Source organism: Papaver somniferum, chromosome 1 (genome assembly GCF_003573695.1).
Source record: "Papaver somniferum cultivar HN1 chromosome 1, ASM357369v1, whole genome shotgun sequence".
Lineage (NCBI taxonomy): Eukaryota > Viridiplantae > Streptophyta > Magnoliopsida > Ranunculales > Papaveraceae > Papaver > Papaver somniferum.
The window spans coordinates 128071265-128082679 of NC_039358.1; positions in this window are offsets into that span (position 1 = coordinate 128071265).

Here is an 11415-nt window from a genome sequence, read left to right on the forward strand (position 1 = left end):
TTAAACAATGGAAGACTTATTCTTCTAGGGTTTATACGTTCATAAGTCTATTTATTTCATTTGTAGACTCCTTTCTTTTTTCCTAAAAAGATACAGTTTCATGGCTCCTGTAACTAGAAGCATCACAAGCAGAGATGCAATCGAAGCATTCAACGTGTATCTGTGTAAAGGAATCTCTTCCTCAAGGGTAAAGAAAGTGAAGACTACAAATTATGGAGAAGGTTCTTCCTCTAACTACCTTTTGTCTTTTTATCATCATGATGATAACTTCAGGGTTTTGGTGAAATATTTCATCAACAAAAGAAACAATTTAAAATCTCAAATTGTTTTATCTTTAGAAGGGATAACTCACTATGAACAAATGTTGTCTCTAACCAAGAACACCTTGCGTGAGCTAAAAAGAGAACTTAGTGAGTTGACTGATATTTCTGAAGATTTGGAGGAATTGAACGATCCCATAGTCAATGGGTTTTTCAATAATGAGAAGGAATTCTCAGTAGAGGCTCTGAGAAAGATCTACAATGACTAGTAAGTCTTCGGATGAGAATTCTATGTTCTTGTTTTTATTAGAAGAATAACTAGAGTTTGGAATACCCATTATTGTGATTACACATAGCTATGTCCAACGTTTTCATCTTCATGTTTTTAGATTTATTGGTTTAAATTCTAAATTTGGTTGGAAGATGATTTTTGCAGTATTAATCTTTATGGTTTCATAGATTGCAATATTGTTATGCGGTGTGTGTGTTTACGTCCGTGAACTTGAACGTCCCATACCTTGTCAAAAGTAAAGTCTTTCGTAAGTCGATATGCATGTATTGATAAAAGAATGAATGGACTTTTGACAAATACAAAAGTTAAGCCTATATTGTCAATCATTGATGGAAGTGTTTGTGGGTGAAAACTATTTCTGCCGGTTTTGGTAATTTGGGGTGTGCGGATGAGAAATGAATCTAAACCCTAAACAAATGCACTGCACGGGAGTGCTTTTGGTTCGAGAAATCAATCTGTACAACTCTGTCCTAAACCAAAAAATGGTCGTTCCAGACTTGCTTCGGTCACAAAGTGAAGGAGATGGGGTTGATCTTAGGGAGGGAAGCGAAGAAGGTGTTGAGAATGTGGAGATGTTGGCTGTGTATGACTTGTATCAGAAAGCTGAACTGGCTTGCATAATGTAATCTATCAGTTCTGGTGTTTGGATACGGTTGTATCAGCACTTGGTTTTTGTTGTCTTGTTCTGTCTTGGAAAAAGGGAGGAGAACCTATTTATACAAGTCATTGAGCCTAACCCACGTCTCTCATGGGAAGTGGAGAAAGTGGAGTGACGGAGTGGTGGAGTTGCGTGTGTTAGTGCCACACGATCAGTCTTGCCCACTTCTCTCATCATCACTAACCGTCCGTGTCTTCCTGACACGTTCTTGTGATGGCGCGTTGTGCGCTGCACGCTGTAAACCGCCAGACCAATACCCCAGTAAGTATCCCCCAGTTTGTGACATGTTTGATGTCTCGAATGTGTGGATCGTGGGACCCACAAAAAGTAGCATGTGTTGCTAGAATAAATAACTAAGTTATTTAGGAAGCCGATACTTGTAAAGTATCGTGTGTATTCTATGCAGGTAATGCATCGAATGTAATCAGCATGTGCGAAGCATCGCTGTTTTAAGGATTAACGGAATAAGTCACGATTAAGCGTCTGAAAATAGATGCATGTCTAGCCATCTTCGAGTGATCGTTCGGAGGATGTACAGGTAAGTCCTGACTTGGCGATCACTTTGTGTAGAAGAGTGGTGGACAGTGATTGTGGTGATGCCTCACTGGTCGCCTAACTCCTGTCTTAGGTTGTCCGTCCAAGCTGGTGAAGTTGTACGGACAAGATGGATTCCGACCCACATCTGCGACCGTTGGATTAGGGTTTAGAAGGTGCTCAAACACCAACCTTTAGCTTGGTCGAATCCAAGCGTGAGAAACATATTTAGCAGGGACGATCGGGCATGTGTGTAGACCGCATGCTGGCGTAGGCGCCTATACCTCACTGTCTCATGAAAGTGCAATCTAGACCACTGAAATTGTCAGGCAAAGAGGAATGGTTGAGATTGATTTGCGACAGAAATCTCATGCCGAAAAGGATGCGTGTCATGCCTACTTCGTGCGCGTGTTTCGAGACGACCAAGCCTGGTCGGTCTTGGTCGATCAGTCAGGCGTGTATGTACCTTATTGTCCCATAGAAACGTGATATAACCCACTCAATTTGTCAGGCGAAGTTGAGTGGTCGAGATTGGTTTGCAATTGGGAAGAGTGACCACGCCTAGTTTGGGCGTGCGAATCGAGGCAACCAGTCATGGTATGCCTTGGCCGATCGGGTGTGGAGATATGTGGGCCCACAGTGATCGTGTTTATACTCACCGGACCTGCTTAGTCTATTCCTGGACCCTTCATTCGAGCAAGAGAAAATTGACGCTCGTGATTGATTTGCGACACAAACCCTAATTAGGGTTTTTGGCCGACCGCGTGTTAGCTAGTTTGGCTAACCGAAAATATGTGTTATATACCTCATCTGGAGAGGACGATTGTGTGGGGCATTTATTAGGCCGGTGATGAGTGCGGTGGTATGTGTCCGACCATCTCAGGGTTAATCTAAGCCATCCAACCATGCCGGTGAAGTTGCATGGTCGTGATCAATTTTAGATTTTTAGTGGACTTTTCTGCGACCCTCAATTCTCCACGCTGACCCAACTTCGGACAATCGTATATTATAATATGGTCGGGTTAGGGAAGAGTCGGTCATGCAGGTAGGAAGAAGGTCCGCCGGTGTACTGGACAAGCTTTGCCTAACCTGTTATGGGATAATCTACGCCGTCCAACCATGCTGGTGAAGTTGGACGGTCGTGATGAATTTGAGACTGCCATAGGCGGTCTTGTGCGCACAAGATTTTCCAAGCTGATCCACACCAGTCTGGATATCCATTCTGGGCTGGCGTTTGGTGATTATTTTGTCAGGCGTGACTTTGCACCTTTGTGGCCGACTTGCGTGGTCGTGATTATTTCCAAGACTGTCGTAGACAGTTCAGATGCTCAATCGGGTTAGTATAACACTCCGAGAACTGCATCCTGTACGGGTATTTTGTATGTGCTTCATTATTAACGCTTGGAGATTCGTGTTTCTCTTCTGAGAGCAACACTCAGTCGTCATGCCGCACCAATAATGAGAGTGGAGCAGTACAGGAAATACAAGGCTGGTCATGCATTAATTGATAATGCTATAAGTTTACAGTGAGGAAGTATTCACCATTTTATCAGTGGCTTTATCCTTTGCAGGATGTTAGAGCATAATTTTGGCTTTCATAGTTTTAGCCTTAAAATGAAAATCCACCATCAACATTATGTCCCCTGCCTAGCACATAATGGTTACACTATTGTGGAGTAGGCATGAGATGGTGATAAATTTGTATATGGAAATGACCGAGTGAGTACATATTTACCGCGTAGATGGACATCGTGCTCCCTGGGAAGTCCTGACGGATCTTGGCACGCTTATTGAGTTGGGTGTACTCCCCTCCGTTGCACGGTAGCTTTTCCAAAATATATCCGATAAGCATCGTTGATCACTATCCTAAATCAGTAGCCTTTATAGGTGGCAAGTAAAGACCCCTTTTCTCCTGGGATTCTGCTGACTTGTGAGATATAAATTTCAAGGGTTCCTCTCGTCTCGTAGACGTATATCCCAGGTACTGCTCCGCACTTATCTGATTTGATGATGATATACACGTGTTTTTTTGTGTGTGCTCACAACTTCTTCTTCTTTGTAGCTTGTCATGGAAGCGGTGAGCGATGATCATTCTGTAACTTCTTCAGAAAAAAGTTTCGAAGTTGACAAGACCGAAGCTAATGCGCACGAAGAAGTAATGGCTAAAATCGATCTCCCACTTCGCGAAGTCGGTCGTGCTATACATGGGATGTCTGTTCTGCATCTGCGTATTACCAGGGGACGTGTCTGTTCTGCATCTGCGTATTACATGGAGAAGGGATGGAGGCGCGATGAAGTGTTGCGTATTACAGATGCAGGGGACGTGTCTGTTCTGCATCTGTGCACTTTCAGCTGCAATTGACATGGAGAAGGGATGGAGGCGCGATGAAGTGTTGCGTGCACTAGTGAGCGCAAGGGAAGAGAGGTTTGCAGCACGGTTAAAGAGGCGGAGGGTTGAACATAGACGCCCTCCTGGTGAAGATAAGTGTGATTATCCAATCCACGACGGTGTGATAATCCTTGATTCTGACATAGATGAACCCGGGCGTCTGAAAGCATCCAACACAATCTCTGATATTGATGTGGCCTTTGAGGAAGACATGGAAGCTGCTCCTGCCGATGATATTGGGATGGAGAGCGTTGCTGCGGAATCATCTGAAGCGGAATATTCGAAGGAAAAAGCAGTAACGGCCCACGATGGTGATGGCGTTGAAGCAGGACCTAGTAGTGGTGATGACGCGGTCGACCTTGTTGACGGCTAGGATTTTTGCTTCTCTTTCTCTTTAAATACATTCCTGTAATTCATAAACATCTTCCTTGTACTCAGTGGCGGCTGAGTCCAGGATCTTTTGTTTGCTTGCTTGAATAAAGGTTTTTATGGTATAATCCTTTGTTAAGACTACATATGAACCTTTTCATGCGCAATGGTGTGCCTTCATATGTATGTGATTCTTTATGATAAAAGAAATAATGTCATAATGGAATACCACGGACCTGTATGTGCTCCTGACGTGAGATCTCCCTGGTCTTGCTGGGTGAATGGCTCAAAGCATCTTCCTTTTCCGCACATATTCTATTTCCTTGACTTCTTACGAAATGTTTACTTAGGGTTTCCTTCTCTGGCTTGCTCTAATGGGTTTTAGGCTGACTCAGGACTTTATGTCTTCCTTTAGGGGTAAAGAAGTTCTTGGATGGAAATAATACTTCAATTAATTTGAAATTGAAAATTGAAACCCTAATTATGAATGCAAGTATTGCAATCATTTTCTGGAGGAATTACAAATATGACATGAAAAGGTAATTGTAAAAAGACACGCTGGAGAAAATAGCACAGCGTTTTAAAGTGTGGAGGACGCTGGAAAGTGGTAGCACAACGTCTTAAGTATGGTAGGGTTTGAGCCATTGCGAGTGAATTGTTACGCCTTCCAGTTTGTCAGCGTTGATGAGCTTGCAGTAGCATCCTAGGATAACGTATGCTACCAGGTATGGTTCATCCTCTCTTTCAGTGGGTGAGTCAGGTGGATTGGTTACTCTCACCGTCATGCTCCCAACCTTGAATGTAGACGTCTTCGTCACCAGATCTCCAATTCCAAATGGGTTTGGGCTTGCAGATGCCTGGATCTTGGCCTTATCATCTTTGACCGAGAAAACCTCTAAACTTTTGATAAAACGCTTGAAGGGGCCGGACTCCCATTCACATCTCTTAGACGGGGTTGGTTTGTTAGTTGGAACCAGTCCCCAGTGCTTGTCAGGGTGAGGAGTGATTGGTTGCAAAAAAGGGTTGCGTGATAAGACTTACTTGGGCTTGGAACCTTTTAATGTATGCTGACAGGCTCTCTCCGGGAAGTTGTGTCACATTGGCGATCTGCAGATGGTGCGGCAACAGAAATTCTTCAAGTCCAGACGGCTTGTTGGAGATCCTTTCGGGTAACGAGGCTGGTAGAGGATAAACTCCTAGTGTTGTCTTGTTGTCATGTACCCAAGAGCGTCCTAGGATCATGTCATAACTGGGATGTTCTTTGACTATGTATAACTTTGCTTGTGTCGAGGAATCACCCAATTTAACTTCAAGATCGATGTATCCATATGCATCTCCAAGCTCTCCTTCTGGAGTCTTAATCACAGTTGGGATGCGAGTAGCTTCCTGCTTTGAAATCCTTGCTGCTTTCAAGGTCTTGAGAGTGATGATGTTGAATTCGGAGGCCGTATCAATTAATGTGCTATCGAACTCGACATCCTTCAAATAAGTGACGATTAAGAGTCCTCAGTTTCCCCTTCTTGCATCTTCCAGGAAGGATTGAGGTTTCGGGACTGCTTCCTTTTCTGGATACAAACGCCTGCCTGATACAAAGAGGCTGAGGGCTGCAAATATGTCCTGGCGCTACGCCTTAGAGAAATATAAAATCTCGCACAAATGTTCCATCATACATTTTACAGTCTTGCAAACAGAATCCCCGGAAATCATGCAGTTCCTGATAGGGAGAGGATCTCTATTAACACCTTCGTTTCTAAGATGGAGTTCTCCTGCCTCTATCTTTTCTCTGAAGATTTGTTTCAGCCTGTTGCACTCTTTGGTCGGATGATGGACATACCTATGGTAGCAGAAGTACTTGGGGTCCACCATGTATTTCTCAGTTGGTGGGCGTCTGATAGGAGGCAGCTTGATGGCATCGTCTTGAATCCATGCTTCCAAGAGTTCCATTACTTCACTCATGGGGAATGGGAAGCCTGCATCTTCAGTATCTTGTGCAGGAGTCTTGCCCGCTCTTTTTTGAGACGAGGTCGTGTGTGCCGTAGCCGCACGCTTGGGTTGTCGTTCTGTTGCTGGAGCTTTCCTTTTTCCTCTTTCGCCTACCATGCTCACAGAAGGACCAGTGTTGTATTCTTGTTTGTGAGACGTCTGCTTCCTAGACTCTCACATGGATCTTCGTTTCGAACAACCCTGGTTCTCTCTAGCAATGTCGGGGCAGTTGTGGCTGAACGCTTGGAAACTTCATGGAGTTCGGAGAACGTCTGGAAGCCCGGATTCTCCAGTAATGCGCGGTATATGGGTATCATCCCGTTGATGCACAAATCTACCAACTAACGTTCAGTGATGTTCGAATCATGACAATCTAGTGCTTGAGTTCTGAACCTCTTGACGAAGTCGTTCGGATGTTCGTTGTTCCGCTGAGAGACTCTCCACAGATCTGAAAAGGTGATTTGTTCGGACACGAAGAAGTATTTTTTATAGAAAGCGCTGACCATCTCGTCCCAATTGGATATGATGTTAGGCGTGATGTTGTTGTACCAGGTATACGCCCTCCCCGTAAGGATTTCGAGAATTATTTCAGACGGAGAACATGATTGTATTCATGCTCTCCCAAGGATTCCAAGAATCGAGAGATGTGTTCATGAGCGTTACTAGTACCATCGTAGAGTCAGAACTGAGGAGAGGTGTATCCTCTTGGAAGAGGAATTTGTTTCACATCTTGAGGGTACGGCGGCTGATGTTGGTGTGCCTCCATCATGTTTCCTTTGCCTCGGTTTTGGAGAAGTCGTTCCAGGTCTTCACGCGTGATGAAGTTGGATGGCCGGTCCATCTCCCTTGGGTGTTCAGGAGTAACACGAGCTTCTTCATTCATGTGGGTATGAGCGGAAACGCCTGCTCTGGATATATTGAAGGCATCCCTTGATGGCTCCAGGGGTTGCCGTGAGTCTTGTGACAATCGTTCAGTTAAGGTTTTAAGAAAAGTGAGTACCTCTTTCTGAGTTGCAGCCATATCCGTTTGAGTCTTAGCAAGAGCTTCCTTCCTCTCCATCAAGTCTGCGATGGTAATAGGATATGGTCCTCCTCTTGCTCCTCCGGATCCTCGTCTTGATGAAGGAGTGGAAGTTGTTGCTATGGTGATCTCCGGAGGCGTTACACTTGAGGCGATGCCAGGATTCGCGGATGCTCTGGCTCTGGTGATAAGAGGTGTTGCACTTACTGGAATATCTCCTGCTCCGCTGGCGTTGGTGGTAGGAGAGACGACTCCATGAGACGTATTGACCACAGTAGCTCCACTGACAGGTACGTCAACACCGAGAGTGTTATCTGCACTAGCTCCATCAGAATTGATTGCTGATCCTGACCTAAGTTCTACCATCTTGAGACAGATTGATGATTGAATTGAATCTAAGATCTACCCCTTCGAAATTGACAAGACTGAATTATATTTTGAAGGAATTGACTTTACAACCGAGAGATTAACCTCCCACTGTGGTCGCCAATTGTTTATGAGTGAAAACTATTTCTGCCGGTTTTGGTAATTTGGGGTGTGCGGATGAGAAATAAATCTAAACCCTAAACAAATGCACTGCACGAGAGTTCTTTTGATTCGAGAAATCAATTTGTACAAATCTGGCCTAAACCAAGAAATGGCCGTTCCATACTTGCTTCAGTCACAAAGTGAAGGATATGGGGTTGATCTTAGGGAGGGAAGCGAAGAAGGTGTTGAGAATGTGGAGGTGTTGGTTGTGTATGACTTGTATCAGAAAGATGAACTGGCTTGCATAATGTAAGTTATCAGTTCTGGTGTTTGGATGCGGTTGTATCAACACTTGGTTTATGTTGTCTTGTTTTGTCTTGGAAATAAGGAGGAGAACCTATTTATACAAGTCATTGAGCCTAACCCACTTCTCTCATGGGAAGTGGAGAAAGTGGAGTGATGGAGTAGCGGAGTTGCGTGTGTTAGAGTCACACGATCAGTCTTGCCCACTTCTCCCATCATCACTAACCTTTCATGTCTTCCTGACACGTTCTTGTGATGGCGCGTTGTGCGCTGCACGCTGTAAACTGCCATACCAATACCCCAGTAAGTATCCCCCAGTTTGTGACATGTTTGATGTCTCGAATGTGTGGATCGTGGGACCCACAAAAAGTAGCATGTTATGCTAGATTAAATAACTAAGTTATTTAGGAAGTCGATACTTGTGAAGTATCGTGTGTATTCTATGCAGGTAATGCATCGAATGTAATCAACATATGTGAAGTATCACTGTTTTAAGGCTTAACGGAGTAAGTCACGATTAAGCGTCTTAAAATAGATGCATGTCTATCCATCTTCGAGTGATCGTTTGGAGGTTGTACAGGTAAGTCCTGACTTGGCCGATCACTTTGTGTGGAAGAGTGGTGGACGGTGATTGTGGTGATGCCTCACTGGTCTCCTAACTCCTGTCTTGGGTTGTCCGTCCAAGCTGGTGAAGTTGGACGGACAAGATGGATTGCGACCCACATCTGCGAACGTTGGATTAGGGTTTAGGAGGTGCTCAAACACCAACCTTTAGCTTGGTCGAATCCAAGCGTGAGAGACATATTTGGCAGGGCCGATCGGGCATGTGTGTAGACCGCATGGAAGCGTAGGCGCCTATACCTCACTGTCTCATGAAGGTGCAATCTAGACCACTGAATTTTTCAGGCAAAGAGGAATGTCTGAGATTGATTTGCGACGGAAATCTCATGCCGCAAAGGCTGCGCGTCATGCCTACTTCGGGCGCGTGTTTTGAGACGACCAAGCCTGGTCGGTCTTGGACGATCAGTCAGGCATGCAGATGGCGGGCCGGTGTACACGTCTGTACCTTATTGTCCCATAGAAACGTGATATAAGCCACTCAATTTTTCCGGCGAAGTTGAGTGGTCGAGATTGGTTTGCAATTGGGAAGTGTGACCACGCCTAGTTTGGGCGTGCGAATCGAGGAAACAAGTCATGGTATTCCTTGGCCCATCGGGTGTGGAGATAGGTGGTCCCACAGTGATCGTGTTGATACTCACCGGACTTGCTTAGTCTATTCCTGGGCCCTTCATTCGAGCAGGAGAAAATGGACGCTCGTGATCGATTTGCGACACAAACCCTAATTAGGGTTTTTGGCCGGCCGCGTGTTAGCTAGTTTGGCTAACCGAAAATACGTGTTATATACCTCATATGGAGATGCCGATTGTGTGGGGCATTAATTAGGCCGGTGTTGAGTGCGTTGGTATGTATCCGACCACCTCAGGGTTAATCTAAGCCATCCAACCATGCTGGTGAAGTTGGATGGTCGTGATCAATTTTAGGTTTTTAGTGGAATTTTCTGCGACCTTGAATTCTCCACGCTGACCCAGCTTCGAACAATCGTATATTGCAATCTGGTCAGGTTAGGGAAGAGTCGGTCATGCAGGTAGGAAGAAGGTCCGCCGGTGTACAGGACAAGCTTTGCCTAACCGGTTATGGGATAATCTACGCCGTCCAACCATGCTGGTGAAGTTGGACGGTCGTGATGAGTTTGAGACTGCCGTAGGCGGTCTTGTACGCACAAGCTTTTCCAAGATGCTCCACACCAGTCTGGATATCCATTCTAGGCTGGCGTTTGGTGATTATTTTGTCAGGCGTGACATTGCACCTTTGTGGCCGACTTGCGTGGTCGTGATTATTTCCAAGACTGTCGTAGACAGTCCAGATGCTCGATCGGGTTAGTATAACACTCCGAGAATTGCAGCCTGTACGGGTATTTCGTATGTGGTTCATTATTAACGCTTGGAGATTCGTGTTGCTCTGCTGAGAGCAACACTCAGTCGTCATGCCGCACCAATAATGAGAGTGGAGCAGTACAAGAAATACAAGGCTGGTCATGCATTAATTGATAATGCTATAAGTGTACAGTGAGGAAGTATTCACCATTTTATCAGTGGCTTTATCCTTTGCAGGATGTTAGCGCGTAATTTGGGCTTTCATAATTTAAGCCTTAAAATGAAAATCTACTATCAACAGGAAGATAGGTTAAAATATTTTGTTTGCAAGGATTATGTCTATTGTATGTCATTGTGAAAATAGTGATGGAAAATAGAATGAATCCTTGAGTATTCTGCAGTAACTGATCTTCCCTGATCCATATTTTATGTATTATTGTGAGGCCCCGTAAAGTGTCTTATGTTGAGCATTAAACAACCAAGTTGATTATTTTTGATTAGCTGTGTTGTTGTTCCGTGAGGTACTTTGTGTCGAGCATTTTCAACTAAGTTAATCATCTTGTTTGGTTATTTAGTTTTTGCTCCGTAAGTTTTGTTATGTCGAGCATGACCAATTAAATTGATTACTTTTGTGATTTCTTTGGTTGTGTATTTCAATTAAATTAATTATGGGTTCTCTTGTGATTAATCTAATTGTATTTTTTAAGTCTCCATAAGTTCACTTATGTTTGAGCATTTGTCGATTAAATTAATCATGGGTTCTCTTGTGGTTAATTTAATTGAACTTTTTGGATTCAAATTCATACTTGTATGTGATTTATTATGTCCAAATAAATCCATTTTTTCTTTCGAAATTAAGGTCGCTCTTGTTGTTCTTTTGGGAATGACATTTAATGGGGGAGAGTTCTTTTGAACTTGCGCTTAATTGCCATATCTTTGTGGGGAGTGCGGCCGTGGAATATTATAGGGGTTATCTTGTATCTTTATAAACTCCTTGATGAATGCATTTAGCTTCGGCTTTATGACTGCATCTAAAGAACAAGTTGATATTTTTGCTTTCTTTTGGTCAAGAAATGTCTCTTTCGGAAATTTCATTTGGATCACGTTCTTGTACCTTCGCCAATTTTATTGAAAAAAAGTGGGAGAATTAATATGTAATTCACACTACAAATACATATGGTTTTCAGATCATTATGTAAGGGGG